This window comes from Phalangium opilio, unplaced genomic scaffold, assembly GCF_054372755.1.
Source record: "Phalangium opilio isolate 3A_F unplaced genomic scaffold, DU_Popi_V2 ptg000017l_1, whole genome shotgun sequence".
NCBI classification, from domain to species: Eukaryota; Metazoa; Arthropoda; class Arachnida; order Opiliones; family Phalangiidae; genus Phalangium; species Phalangium opilio.
In genome coordinates, this window is record NW_028324151.1 from 9,874,383 (window position 1) to 9,889,600 (window position 15,218).

The 15,218-nt window shown below is 32.2% G+C and overlaps 2 long non-coding RNA genes across 4 annotated transcripts; one reads left to right on the forward strand and one right to left on the reverse strand.

Annotated features, from left to right (window-relative positions):
* Positions 1-818: 818 nt before the first annotated feature.
* On the forward strand, positions 819-3,988 carry LOC149703111 (uncharacterized). 3 transcript variants are annotated; one of them, XR_016381918.1, is made up of 7 exons: positions 819-1,647; positions 1,716-1,827; positions 1,904-2,211; positions 2,750-2,877; positions 2,940-3,052; positions 3,173-3,289; positions 3,361-3,988. It is a non-coding gene; the product is annotated as an uncharacterized LOC149703111 (long non-coding RNA). The 3 variants fall into 3 exon arrangements; XR_016381917.1 differs by having other exon boundaries at positions 1,904-1,956; positions 2,055-2,211; positions 2,750-3,052; XR_016381916.1 differs by having other exon boundaries at positions 2,750-3,052.
* A 5,207-nt stretch (positions 3,989-9,195) lies between these two features.
* On the reverse strand, positions 9,196-11,243 carry LOC149703112 (uncharacterized). The gene is made up of 3 exons (XR_016381919.1): positions 10,636-11,243; positions 9,854-10,529; positions 9,196-9,779 (listed from the first exon to the last, which is right to left on the reverse strand). It is a non-coding gene; the product is annotated as an uncharacterized LOC149703112 (long non-coding RNA).
* Positions 11,244-15,218: the final 3,975 nt, after the last annotated feature.

Consider the following 15,218-nt stretch of genomic DNA (forward strand, 5'->3'; position numbering starts at 1 on the left):
ATATTAAAATAAATATAATTAATATTAAATATTTTCTTCGTCAGTTGTTTGCCTTATTGAACGTTACATCGTTTTGATATAGAACAATTAAACATTCTAGAGAGACTTGACTAATATTGGCGTTTGAAATGAAGCATACGCCGGTTGCTTCGACTTACTCAAATAGGTAGTATATAAGGGATTCGAATCGCGGCTGTAGATAAGAACATCGCAATTGCGTGAACCTTGGAGGAAGACCCCTCCATTGGAAGGCTAGACGTTTCTCGTAACCCTAGCCGATCGCCGCGTATGTCTTAACCTTAAGGATGTTGGTGGTGTTAGAAGCCAGGTGTACAGACTGGTGTCCATGTGGGATGGACAAAAACAAAGACCAGAAGATGGTTGTGTTAGAAACCAGGTGTACAGACTGGTGTCCATGTGGGATGGACAAAAACAAAGACCAGAAGATAGTGGTGTTAGAAGCCAGGTGTACAGACTGGTGTCCATGTGGAATGGGCGAAAGACTAGAAGATGGTGGTGTTTAGAAGCTAGAAAGTTCAGACTGGTGTCCATGTGGGGTGGACAAATGAACAGTTGTTAGACAGACAATGGAGTTATAGCCTGTAAGTGGAATACAATTTCCGGGACTGTAAATGCGGTCTGGAAATTGAATACACGTTTGCTCCGATCTGCAAACTGCGAACGCGGTCACGTGGGTATAACAACGGACAGACAGACAGACAGACAGACAGACAGACAGACAGACAGACAGACAGACAGACAGACACGTCGAATTTAGAACCTCTCCGTGACATACGTCACTCGGAGAGGTAAAAATCTATTTCCGTACTGCGTGGAACCACGTGATGTAGGTAATTTGTAAACGCAAATCTCGCCCTTTAAATTAGACCTGAAGATGTGCCTGCAAGACGTGAAGCTAGTCGTCTGAGCTCTTAAATTATTTCGAGTTTTAATATTTTATCGCGTAAATAAAGCTGTTCAACCTATTTTAAAATCCTTTTATAGATGTTGTCACTGGAAACATAAATTTCTCTAAGTATGTGTTTTTGGGTAAATTGGATAGAATATTTATTTTAAGTAATGAATCAGCCCAGAGACTTAACGTGGCGATGAGTAACTCCAGAAGTAATATGAGACTAGAAGTACTGAGCTAACCAAATTCTTCACTTGGCGAAAGTGAATATTCTTGATAACACACCAACGGTTGGCCCTCTGGTAGCTGTTTCGGAATTTTTCCTCCAAAACGTGAGACGCTCGCGGCGGTAGACGGCCGAACTAGATTCAAGCAGCCGCGTCCGTGTTCCGCGGCTTAGGTTGAGGGGAAGGGGGTAGGAAATATTTTTGGAAAACGACCAATTTTTTTCTCTAGTATAGGCGCGATGGAAGCGGCATAAAATCCTCAAATTTGTTCACCAGTGCCAGGATCTATTACCAATGCTAGAGCTCTTTACTTCTAGTCCCTTATATTACTTCTGGTAACTCTTATATCTAGTCAAGTACGTCACCAGGATATGAGTTGATTGAGAATAACTTTCATTATAGTTCATGTTAAATATACGTTTTCTAGACAACTGAACATCAAAACAATTTGAAGTTGCATACATATGCGGATTATATTACTTATGATGTTGTCGAAAAGCACTAAAGGTAAAATTCTAAAATAAAACTCTTATATAACGTGCTGACAATTCTGACGAACGCCTCGTTACCCATAGCAACCATTTTCTCGTCTGCAGTCCTTAAAAATTCTCTGTAAATGATCCAGCACCCTTCTATTGAAAAGCTCAGATTAATTTATTCGGATGATGCAGTAAACCTACGTCATATGTAAATTAGCATGTTTTTTTTTTCTTTAAATTTCGTGAACTTCAATGTTTCTCTGAAGTCTTTCATGTACTTTTAGGTTTTCATACTTCTTTTCTGCAGAATTGTAATAAATATTCTCCGTCAAATTCAGTACGCACAAGGCCCCTTTATTATAGCTTCGTATTGTAAAGCTTATTGTCATTTCGAAATATATCCAAAACCTTAAAATTCCTGATCGTATTTATTAGGCGTAAAAATGTAATTTTGAAGGATGCATTATTTGAAAGAAATTAAATTATCATTCCTGCTTCATCATTGAAATTGTTTGGTCACCTCACAATTCGTATTTCCATGGGTTTACTGTTTTTGACGATGTCACACAGGGTGTTCAGTGCAGAGAGATTGGTAATGTAAAAGCTCAGACTACCTAACCCATGGACAGACAAAGCCCTGTTAAACCTGCATTAGCAAATGGCAATGCGTAGCACGTGCCCCACGCGTTTATCGCCGTAAACAAAAATTCGTCTGTAATGGTTCGGGATTTTTTAAACCAAGGCATAATGTTAAAACGGCTTTATAAACAATTACACAGTGATATTTACAAGATCTAACTTGATAGATCGTTCATGAATCTTTAATGCGAGTCAGAGAGGCTAAAATAAATAATAAAATTCAACAAAATTTTATAATTTAGTCAGATTTTCTCCCCATATTGGTGACTGGAGACCTATACTCCTCAAAAAATAAAATGGCGCGAATTATACTATAATACTAGGGTTTGGTGAAAAGCTTCCAACATCCGTCACCAAAGCGCTAGTGGCAGGCGTTGCTCTAAGCAAACCTAGCTCCTTATTCAGGTGCCTGTCCATGCATGGGTTAGGTGGTCTGAGGTAAAAGTAAGTGTGATTGGTTTTTCTCGCTTTACATCCGCCTCTTTCCTTAGTTGGCTGTCAATTTCCGGAAACACGATTGTCAGTTTTCTAAAGAACGAAACAGTAAAAATTTACCTTGAAGAATTCTAAGAATCATCTATTGCTTTGAGAACAAACACGAAAGAACCGGTTTTTTCATGTTGGTGTAATAACTACTATACTCTAGCGCTTATATGAACAAGGCTTAAATTACTCTTAAAGTGAGAAAACGTTGAAGAAAATTTGATCCTAAATGGGTGATTGAATATTTTTTCCAAAAAAGAGAGTCAATTTTTGAAATAGCAGTTCGGAATATGAAGAAGGAAAAAGCCAAGGTATAAGCGGAAGTTGGCATTCATTTGCCTTATTTCAACATCTTCCGTTTTCCGGAAATAGAATTCATCCGGATTCCGGAAACTTGACTCGGAAGGCTTTTTTCTTTTCTCTCTTTACAGAGTTTACTCCATCATACACGAGTGCCGACAGAATTCTGGTGTGGCTTCGTTCAATCAATGAATGTTTTATTGATTTTTCAACATCTTAAATTGGAAGTTGTAGGAAAAAGAAAAAGGGTATTAAAATTTATGTTGTTAAAATGAAATAAATGATTACTGATCAATTAATTTGTTCATTCGATTATTAGGACAAAATGTACGAATTTTAGTACCAATTCTTCTGGAAGTTATTTTTCAATAAGTTTAAAAGTCTAATCTAACAAAGTCAATCTCGAAATGCGGAATGATTCAGCTAAAAGAAATACATTTTTGTTTCCTAAGTGGCATGTTTTTGAAAGATTGAATTGAATTGGATGAAATTTGACACGCGAGTAGATTATGATCTGGCTATAGGATCATTGAATTGAATTGGATGAAATTTGACACGCGAGTAGATTATGATCTGGCTATAGGATCATTTAATTGATTCCGGCGAATAATTTCAATGTTTCTGAGACAAAATTGTGGTTGCCAACTAACACGGGAAAAAGCTTAATTAAAAAAATTGCTGTGTTGCCATACTTATTATTATAAAAAAATGTCTTGGTTTGGACCAAGGCCGAAAAAACAAACGATATGTGTGAGGTTTATCAATTGACTGAAGTTTCAGATATTGAAATTTTTTTCTAGTTATTTCTATCCACTCAATCTTTAATCAATATTTAATTCAATCAACTGATTTTACTGTTAATCGATCTAGTCCCTCTAAATTAATTGAAAAAATTACATATCTACGCTTTTTCAAGAACAATTACATTTTCCGAAAACATTTTATCATGAAATTAATTATTTTGAAGGGAGTACGTGTTGAGGGATTAGTATTGAATATTTGAAATGTTCTACTGGATGTCCAAAAAGAGCAAGCGAACTTTGGTATAACTCGAATGGAAAATGTAAATATTTAATAGATGCCAAACCAGGGTGTTGCGCGAATTTATACATTTAATTTCGTATATAGAAATTCTTCATTTCTATTGCCGCCTCTATGAAGGTAAAGTTGCACTGGAACTTCCATTTCCGTACTTTAGTTTTTCTTGGTCATAACTCAGTCTTCATTTGAAACGTCACCACCCCTTTCTACATTGTTGGCGCTACTTTTACACCGGTTACGTATTACGCGTAATCATTTTAGCAAGCGCAAAGATCAGGGGCGAGGTGTATTCTCCCTCGCACCAAGGGTCATCGCCAGACGGTGCCAAAGTTCACTACGGGCAGGAGGCTAGTCAACTAGCACTGCCTATAGCGGTGTTTCTAAGCGAGCGAGAGAATGAGAGAAAACACCCCAATGGCGGGATCACACCTGTGTTTTAGTTTCTCTGTATGTAATTTCCAAAATGGTCTACTCACTTACAAATGTACACCGATTACACTGAGTGATCGGTCGTTCGAGCGCTAGCGAGTGTCAAGCCATAACCATAATCATTCATGTACACGAATGTTTTATAGTGTTGGGTTAATAAGGTTGGTGGGCAAGTCCGGAGTGTCATGTACCGTTTACTAATGTGAAAAGGTTTCGATCTATTGGCTGAGTGTGTTGCGACGGCTCATATGACCCATACACTGGAACCACTGGTTATTATAATACGCCATATATTGGGAAAATAGAGGAAGGGAAGGGGTGTCGGAGTTAAATGTGACCTTCTTGGCATATCTAGTAATGAATGGATTGTTTAACCATATTATTTCCGCGGGAAATGAATATAACAAGTCATTGGTACTGAGAAGTATATCTGTTTATGTGATCTTTACCCTTTACCACACAGGATAAACTTTGTTGCTTTGTCTTAAGTAGACGACATTCACTGTAAACGACAGTTATCAACAATTTAAAACAGATTTAAACTTCTTTTGGTGCAAACTTGAAAATTTGTCAAGCCAGCAACAATTAAAACTATGTCGGTCAAGGTGCTTACAAGTTAGTGAGCATCGACACGAAATCCCTTCAAAATAATTAATTTCATGATAAAATGTTTTCGGAAAATGTAATTGTTCTTGAAAAAGCGTAGATATGTAATTTTTTCAATTAATTTAGAGGGACTAGATCGATTAACAGTAAAATCAGTTGATTGAATTAAATATTGATTAAAGATTGAGTGGATAGAAATAACTAGAAAAAAATTTCAATATCTGAAACTTCAGTCAATTGATAAACCTCACACATATCGTTTGTTTTTTCGGCCTTGGTCCAAACCAAGACATTTTTTTATAATATCTGTCACTTCAGTCTTAATGTAATTAAATTTTGAATAATTATGTTTGCATTACCGTCATACCATTGCACTCTAAAATATAACGGTGCATTCAAACACCATTTATGCTGTTTTTTCCGGTGCCAAAAAAGACATCATTTATGGTGTACTTTAACCCCATTTTTATGATCAATTGACGCCATTTTCTAATATTATTTGCAAGTATTAAGGAAATATTAGGCATTTATGCACCATTTACAGTGGTTTTTAACATCTTTTTTAGGCAATCTGTTGAACTTCTAATATTACTTAGTTTAATGGTGTTAAAAGTAGGGAAAAAGTACGCTACCTATGTCACATTATTAAACCAAGTGAAGTGAAAAACTGTAAAATAGTTATTAAATATTTTTTTTCCATATTTAGCACCACGTTTATGGTGTAAAACAAACCCGTTAATACACCATTTCAAGTCCCTGTTTACCCATTTAAAGACCCTATTTCCCCCGTTTTAAGGCCCTATTGACCCATTTAGGTCTGATTAATTTATAAAGATTGAGTGGTTACGTAAAATGAGCAAAAATCCCATCTATTTTGTAAAACATTAAGCAAAATTTATAGTTTAGAAGAATGAAATATTTTTAAGTCGCAGAAATGGACCGTTATAAAGCGATTCGCTTATTTTAATTTTTAAGTCAAATTACGTAACACTGTAACGAACTTAAACGAAGTTTGAACATAGAATGAGTTCCCAAAAATAATTTTCTAACGTAATATAGTGCCTATATTATTACATATTATTAAAAGCAAATATTTTTATTTTTAAACGCTGTCAACGATAAAACGTATGTTATTATTGAACTATTTTTTTATTAAATTTATAGCATTTATAGGATAAATACTTCTCCTATTAAGAGGCACAATGCTTGAAATTTGTGTCTCAATGAAACGTAACCTAACTAACATATGCCTTACCTAACCCGACCTATAAAACAAGCAATATTTTCAACGTTTTTAGTTGAAGGACCTTGAAAAATAAACGATTTTTTTTGGAAAAGGCCCGCGTTCACGCGTTGTTTAGTAATGACCTAATATTAAATATCGGTTTGTAAAATAAAAATAAAATTTTTATGCCATGAAATATTTTCCAATAAGCAATAATTGAAAGCATGTATTTTTAAAAAATTGTGCATACAAAACTCAGAAAGGTTTCTAAGTGATGTTTTAAAAAGTAAAACATGCTCATTATTAAAACCAATCTGACTCCATTAGTTGTTGCCCAAAAGAGTTCATTTGGATAATTTTAACGGCATTAACTTATAATCGTGTTCATTCAGGATTGATATAATAAGAAAGCCTTCAACGTGTACATACACAATAGGAAAGGTAGTGAAGTCCCACTGAACACGACTATGAATTATCCTGTAAATCATGCGTATGGTCCTGAAATGGGGTGAACAGGGGTTTGATATGAGATAAATAGGGGTTTTAATTTGGGACATGAAATGGGGGTAAATATGGACTTGAAATGGGGTTAAATATGGACTTGAAATGGGGGTAAATATGGACTTGAAATGGGGGTAAATATGGACTTGAAATGGGGGTAAATATGGACTTGAAATGGGGGTAAATATGGACTTGAAATGGGGGTAAATGTGGACTTGAAATGGGGGTAAATGTGGACTTGAAATGGGGGTAAATGTGGACTTGAAATGGGGGTAAATATGGACTTGAAATGGGGGTAAATATGGACTTGAAATGGGGGTAAATGAGGACTTGAAATGGGGGTAAATATGGACTTGAAATGGGGCTAAATATGGACTTGAAATGGGGGTAAATATGGACTTGAAATGGGGGTAAATATGGACTTGAAATGGGGGGTAAATATGGACTTGAAATGGGGGGTAAATATGGACTTGAAATGGGGGGTAAATATGGACTTGAAATGGGGGTAAATATGGACTTGAAATGGGGGTAAATATGGACTTGAAATGGGGGTAAATATGGACTTGAAATGGGGGTAAATATGGACTTGAAATGGGGGTGAATATGGACTTGAAATGGGGGTAAATATGGACTTGAAATGGGGGTAAATATGGACTTGAAATGGGTGTCAATATGGACTTGAAATGGGTGTCAATATGGACTTGAAATGGGTGTCAATATGGACTTGAAATGGGTGTCAATATGGACTTGAAATGGGTGTCAATATGGACTTGAAATGGGTGTCAATATGGACTTGAAATGGGGGTAAATATGGACTTGAAATGGGGGTAAATATGGACATGAAATGGGTGTCAATATGGACTTGAAATGGGGGTAAATATGGACTTGAAATGGGTGTCAATATGGACTTGAAATGGGGGTAAATATGGACTTGAAATGGGTGTCAATATGGACTTGAAATGGGTGTAAATATGGACTTGAAATGGGTGTAAATATGGACTTGAAATGGGTGTAAATATCGACTTGAAATGGGTGTAAATATGGACTTGAAATGGGTGTAAATATCGACTTGAAATGGGTGTAAATATGGACTTGAAATGGGTGTAAATATCGACTTGAAATGGGTGTAAATATCGACTTGAAATGGGTGTAAATATCGTCTTGAAATGGGTGTAAATATCGTCTTGAAATGGGTGTAAATATCGACTTGAAATGGGTGTAAATATCGACTTGAAATGGGTGTAAATATCGACTTGAAATGGGTGTAAATATCGACTTGAAATGGGTGTAAATATCGACTTGAAATGGGTGTAAATATGGATTTGAAATAGGTGTAAATATCAACTTGAATCCTCATTTAATTGTAAAGATTAAAATGGAAAATTGAGACTGGGTGAAAGATAAATTTAGTTTTAATTTTAATTAAATAAGGTATCCATGAATTGAACCAAAAAATCGTGTTTTGGGTTAATTTCACCTTAATTTTATTTAAGTTTAAAGGTTTATCTCGATTAAGTTTAATTTAATTTAAAGGTATATCTCGATTAAGTTTAATTTAATTTAAAGGTATATCTCGATTAAGTTTAATTTAATTTAAAGGTATATCTCGATTAAGTTTAATTTAATTTAAAGGTATATCTCGATTAAGTTTAATTTAATTTAAAGGTATATCTCGATTAAGTTTAATTTAATTTAAAGGTATATCTCGATTAAGTTTAATTTAATTTAAAGGTATATCTCGATTAAGTTTAATTTAATTTAAAGGTATATCTCGATTAAGTTTAATTTAATTTAAAGGTATATCTCGATTAAGTTTAATTTAATTTAAAGGTATATCTCGATTAAGTTTAATTTAATTTAAAGGTATATCTCGATTAAGTTTAATTTAATTTAAAGGTATATCTCGATTAAGTTTAATTTAATTTAAAGGTATATCTCGATTAAGTTTAATTTAATTTAAAGGTATATCTCGATTAAGTTTAATTTAATTTAAAGGTATATCTCGATTAAGTTTAATTTAATTTAAAGGTATATCTCGATTAAGTTTAATTTAATTTAAAGGTATATCTCGATTAAGTTTAATTTAATTTAAAGGTATATCTCGATTAAGTTTAATTTAATTTAAAGGTATATCTCGATTAAGTTTAATTTAATTTAAAGGTATATCTCGATTAAGTTTAATTTAAAGGTATATCTCGATTAAGTTTAATTTGAAAGTATATCTCGATTAAGTTTAATTTGAAGGTATATCTCGATTAAGTTTAATTTTAAGGTATATCTCGATTAAGTTTAATTTTAAGGTATATCTCGATTAAGTTTAATTTAAAGGTATATCTCGATTAAGTTCAATTTGAAAGTATATCTCGATTAAGTTTAATTTGAAGGTATATCTCGATTAAGTTTAATTTTAAGGTATATCTCGATTAAGTTTAATTTAAAGGTATATCTCGATTAAGTTCAATTTGAAAGTATATCTCGATTAAGTTTAATTTAAAAGTATATCTCGATTAAGTTTAATTTGAAGGTATATCTCGATTAAGTTTAATTTAAAGGTATATCTCGATTAAGTTTAATTTGAAAGTATATCTCGATTAAGTTTAATTTGAAGGTATATCTCGATTAAGTTTAATTTGAAGGTATATCTCGATTAAGTTTAATTTTAAGGTATATCTCGATTAAGTTTAATTTAAAGGTATATCTCGATTAAGTTCAATTTAAAGGTTTAATCTTGATTAAGTTTAATTTAAAGGTTTTAGGCTTAATTGAGTTGAAATTAATGATGGATTATGGTTTGGCAATATTAATTTAGCTTATAAATTGAGCTTGTTTAGATGAGTTTTTAATTATTTCCAACACATAGCCCCGTGATAAATTTGCGGTAACGTGAAGATTAACAATAAAATATGTTGTACCGGGGAGCCCGTTACAACGGATCACTACAAAGGTTACAATGTTAATGAATGATGTGATTCCATAGTTTCGCTTAAATACCAGTAATTAAATCAAATACCTAAACAATTCATAGCAATTCTGACATATAAACAAACGGCAATGAGGACTGTGTAAATAGCGAACGTAACCCTCTGTTTCCCACATGGTTACGTTGAAAAGATCTCCACACGTAATTTATTTGACTAATTAAATTACGTAAAGACAATGTTCTCCTGGATTAACCAGCCCCACTGTTACTTATATTTCTGAATTAAACAATCCACTCTTGGTAACAAATAATTTATAAAACGAAATATCATATACGGACTGTTGCAACAGGAAAAAATTGTTTTAACGAATCATGTCGTCCTCTACATTGGTTGAGTTTCAGGAATTATACCACACACCTGAATTAGTAGCATTTTAGTGAGATTAACCATCCAAAGGGATGTTGAATTAACTGCTATAGAAACAGTTATTGTAACGGTTGCGGAGCTTCTGAAATTTTAATAATACTTCTAAAATAAAATAAAGATAAGTCCTTCAATAACAGCTCTTTTTCTACAACATACTGTTACTATCCTAAAGAGTAAAGATCAAGAAGCATCACTATTATTAAAATTATCCAAGTCTGTAAACCAAAAACGTTGCAACATAACCTTCAGCTTAAAAACGTGACGAGAGCGTAAGCCAAACTAGACGACACTGGAGGCTCGGAAGCTGGGTAAGTGTAACTGGGTTCTCCCGAGTCCCGACTCCGAGAATCAAGAAAATATACAAATACAATGCATAAGAAACCTAAGCCTTGGTCTTAAAGAACATCCAAAAACCAATATCTTATAATATAATGAAATCAATTACCTCTAGTTTTATACCTGGATTGCTTTATTAAACAAAATTTTGACCTGATAGCAAAGTGTTTCTTAGCAAGAGTGTTACAGAAAATTTATAAAATGAAATAAATATTTTAAGCCGGTAAAATACTAAACAAGCGTCGACTGCTCAAAAACAAGTTCAACCATGGAGCCTGTATCTTTTTAAGATTCAGGCTCCATGGTTCAACTTCCACAGAATGAATCAAACTGAAAATGTCAACTTAACTTGTTATTAGGCACAAAGCTAGGCCCTCCCTTGTTCTCAATATGCTTGATAATTGAAGAAATGGGTATCAGCGCGCTAACAGGTTAACCTGACGTTTAACTCAAGAGCTGTACTTCCGTAATTAACTAAAATTAACATACTTAGACTTAATTGTTTCTGATTAGACTAGCGGATCGCACACCCTGAATACTTAATTGTTAAATTAAGAGTATTCCGAAAAGTAACTTCGCTCTAGTTTTTCGGTTAGAGGTGGCTAAATATCACGAAAAACCCCATGTTAATCTCCATAGGAAAATTGGCAAAAGCATGTGAATTTTGCTTTAACGTTACAAAAGAGTATCAAGTCATATCTACAAGGGCCTACCGGCCCTGTAGAATTTTTTACCTCGTCTAGACAAGCAACAGAAGAATGGAAACATTGATTTTGTACCTTTTAATAAACACCACAATCATAAAAATACTTACCAAATTGCTAACTTACTTCATCACTCATTATAAAAAACCATCATGAAACCATGTTTACAGTTACAATACTAAAGAAGATGGTAAAAATTAGGTTCGTTTAGTTTAATATTTTCTGATTACTCAGGAACTCTAGTTTAATTTACTGGCCCTTAATAAGCAAGAAATATTGAGTAAACATAACAAACTTTATTTTAGAGAATAAACTTAATGCATCCTTACGCTCTGAATTTTATATTGAGATGTGATTTCTATTTCACTCAAAGTTTCCTAGCTGAGCTACGTGGTGGTCTGATTTAGATTATGATATATCATTTACTGTAGTGAGCTATTTGCTCAAAAAAAATATTAAAACGGTTATTTTTCGTACATTTCTAAAGGTTTCTACGTTTAAAAGATTTTATCTATGATTTTCCCACCACCTGATACAAAAAATGAAAAATTTCCCAACGTTCACAGGAACCTACGCGTAAAGCAGATGACGTTAGGGGACTATGGGGACTGAAGAAGAAACACTAGCCCCCAGACGTCATGCTCTGCACTGTGTGAACAAACGTGTAGGCAACAGTAAGTTATTTGCTCATGTATTCTTTAAAATTTGTAGATGGATGGATTCATTATTTTATTTACTGTTTCGAACAAAGAAGGAAAAGAATACCCCGATCATTTCCTTTAAGAATCACATCAAAACTATATTTTTATTTTCAGCATCAGCTGTATATTTTTGTACTGAAATGTGAAGCGATATTTGAAAATGACCACATTTGAAGTTGTATCGTAGATTCAGTTAAATCCTTTAGATTTATTTCATTCGAATCTAAGGTACTATTGCGATTCAGGGAGACGGAGAGTCAGGAATTTCAGATATCTAGTTTCAGGGAAATGAAAAATTAAACTAAAAATAAGACACGACTTGGAATTATTTGTGATATATTTTTTTTAAATATCGAAATGTAGGAAAATGAAAAGTGTCACCTTGAAAATATTTTAATCGAAAAATAAAAGGCAAAAAATACGAAATCCACAAAAAATTGAGAGTTCATAGATCTGTAACAAAAACCAAAGATAGTAAGAAATAAAAATAGGTGTACGTCAAAAATTCAGATTCTTAGAATATAAAATCCAACAAATCTTCAAGTCCTACAAATCTTCAAAGAATATAAAATCCTACAAATCTTCAAAGAATATAAAATCCTACAAATCTTCAAAGAATATAAAATCCTACAAATCTTCAAAGAATATAAAATCCTACAAATCTTCAAAGAATATAAAATCCTACAAATCTTCAAAGAATATAAAATCCTACAAATCTTCAAAGAATATAAAATCCTACAAATCTTCAAAGAATATAAAATCCTACAAATCTTCAAAGAATATAAAATCCTACAAATCTTCAAAGAATATAAAATCCTACAAATCTTCAAAGAATATAAAATCCTACAAATCTTCAAAGAATATAAAATCCTACAAATCTTCAAAGAATATAAAATCCTACAAATCTTCAAAGAATATAAAATCCTACAAATCTTCAAAGAATATAAAATCCTACAAATCTTCAAAGAATATAAAATCCTACAAATCTTCAAAGAATATAAAATCCTACAAATCTTCAAAGAATATAAAATCCTACAAATCTTCAAAGAATATAAAATCCTACAAATCTTCAAAGAATATAAAATCCTACAAATCTTCAAAGAATATAAAATCCTACAAATCTTCAAAGAATATAAAATCCTACAAATCTTCAAAGAATATAAAATCCTACAAATCTTCAAAGAATATAAAATCCTACAAATCTTCAAAGAATATAAAATCCTACAAATCTTCAAAGAATATAAAATCCTACAAATCTTCAAAGAATATAAAATCCTACAAATCTTCAAAGAATATAAAATCCTACAAATCTTCAAAGAATATAAAATCCTACAAATCTTCAAAGAATATAAAATCCTACAAATCTTCAAAGAATATAAAATCCTACAAATCTTCAAAGAATATAAAATCCTACAAATCTTCAAAGAATATAAAATCCTACAAATCTTCAAAGAATATAAAATCCTACAAATCTTCAAATAATATAAAATCCATAATCGAAGAAGTCCTTGAATAATATAAAATCCAATATATCCTTAAAGAATGGAAAATTCACGATATCCTTAAAGGATATAAAATACACGATATCCTTAAAGAATATAAAATCCAAGAAGTACATAAAGAATATAAAATCCAAGAAGTACATAAAGAATATAAAATCCAAGATGTCCTTGAAAAATATAAAATCCAAGATCTCCTTGAAAAATATAAAATCCAAGAAATCCATAAAGAACAGAAAATCCAAGAAATCCTTAAAGAACATAAAATACAAGAAATACATAAAGAATATAAAATCCAAGATGTCCTTGAAAAATATAAAATCCAAGATGTCCTTGAAAAATATTAAATCCAAGAAATCCATAAAGAACAGAAAATCCAAGAAATCCTTAAAGAACATAAAATACAAGAAATACATAAAGAATATAAAATCTAAGATATCCTTGAAAAATAGAAAAACCAAGAAATCCATAAAGAACATAAAATCCAAGAAATCCTTAAAGAACATAAAATACAAGATATACATAAAGAATATAAAATCCAAGATGTTCTTGAAAAATATAAAATCCAAGATGTTCTTGAAAAATATAAAATCCAAGATGTCCTTGAAAAATATAAAATCCAAGATGTCCTTGAAAAATATAAAATCCAAGATGTCCTTGAAAAATATAAAATCCAAGATGTCCTTGAAAAATATAAAATCCAAGAAATCCATAAAGAACAGAAAATCCAAGAAATCCTTAAAGAACATAAAATACAAGAAATACATAAAGAATATAAAATCCAAGATGTCCTTGAAAAATATAAAATCCAAGAAATCCATAAAGAACAGAAAATCCAAGAAATCCATAAAGAACAGAAAATCCAAGAAATCTTTAAAGAACATAAAATACAAGAAATACATAAAGAATATAAAATCTAAGATGTCCTTGAAAAATATAAAATCCAAGAAATCCATAAAGAATATAAAATCGAAGAAATCCTTAAAGAATGCAAAATCCAAGAAATCCTTAAAGAACATAAAATCCAAGAAATCCATAAAGAATATAAAATCCGAGATATCCTTGAAAAGTACAAAATCCAAGAAATCCTTAAAGAATGCAAAATCCAAGAAATCAGTAGCGAATATAAAATCCAAAACATGAAAATTTATATAAAAAATCGTTATCCAAGAAAACAACATGCCATCTACTTCTAGTTATAGTCTATCTAATCTAAGAGGAAAATCCTTTAACCATTTCTATTCACATGTCCGACCTCTCGCTTGAATCCCTTCTCTCTCATTTTCTATCTAAAGGTTAAATCGGGTAAGAGTATAAGGCGTTTGTGAGGGAAACTATTGCGGGAGAAATGAGTAGAGCCGATTTTAGAGTCTCTCCTAAATCGATCAACTGCAGAAACAAAAGACTCGAATCGAGAAGGAAGGGGATTGCTTCTCCCGTCGGCATTGCGATGGAAAACCGGCCACCAGCGCCAGTTTCCTTATACTCGACTCTCTTATGCCGGTAACAATATTCAATAGAAACGGAGATTTCCTCCATATTCGAGAATCTTTCAGGGTATACGGGAAAATACGATAAGACGAGCCCGTGATAATGATCATAAAAATATTTTTATTACATTATTTGAAAATTGAAATTACTTCATTATGTAAAACCAGGGATAGATTTAATTTTAGAAGTAGGAATGCAGAACGGTTAGTATTTACTTCAGTCCGACTCATAGCCCAGTATAGAGCCCTCCCTCCAACACGTAATGAAACGTTTAAATTCTCTTGCTCACTTAAACTT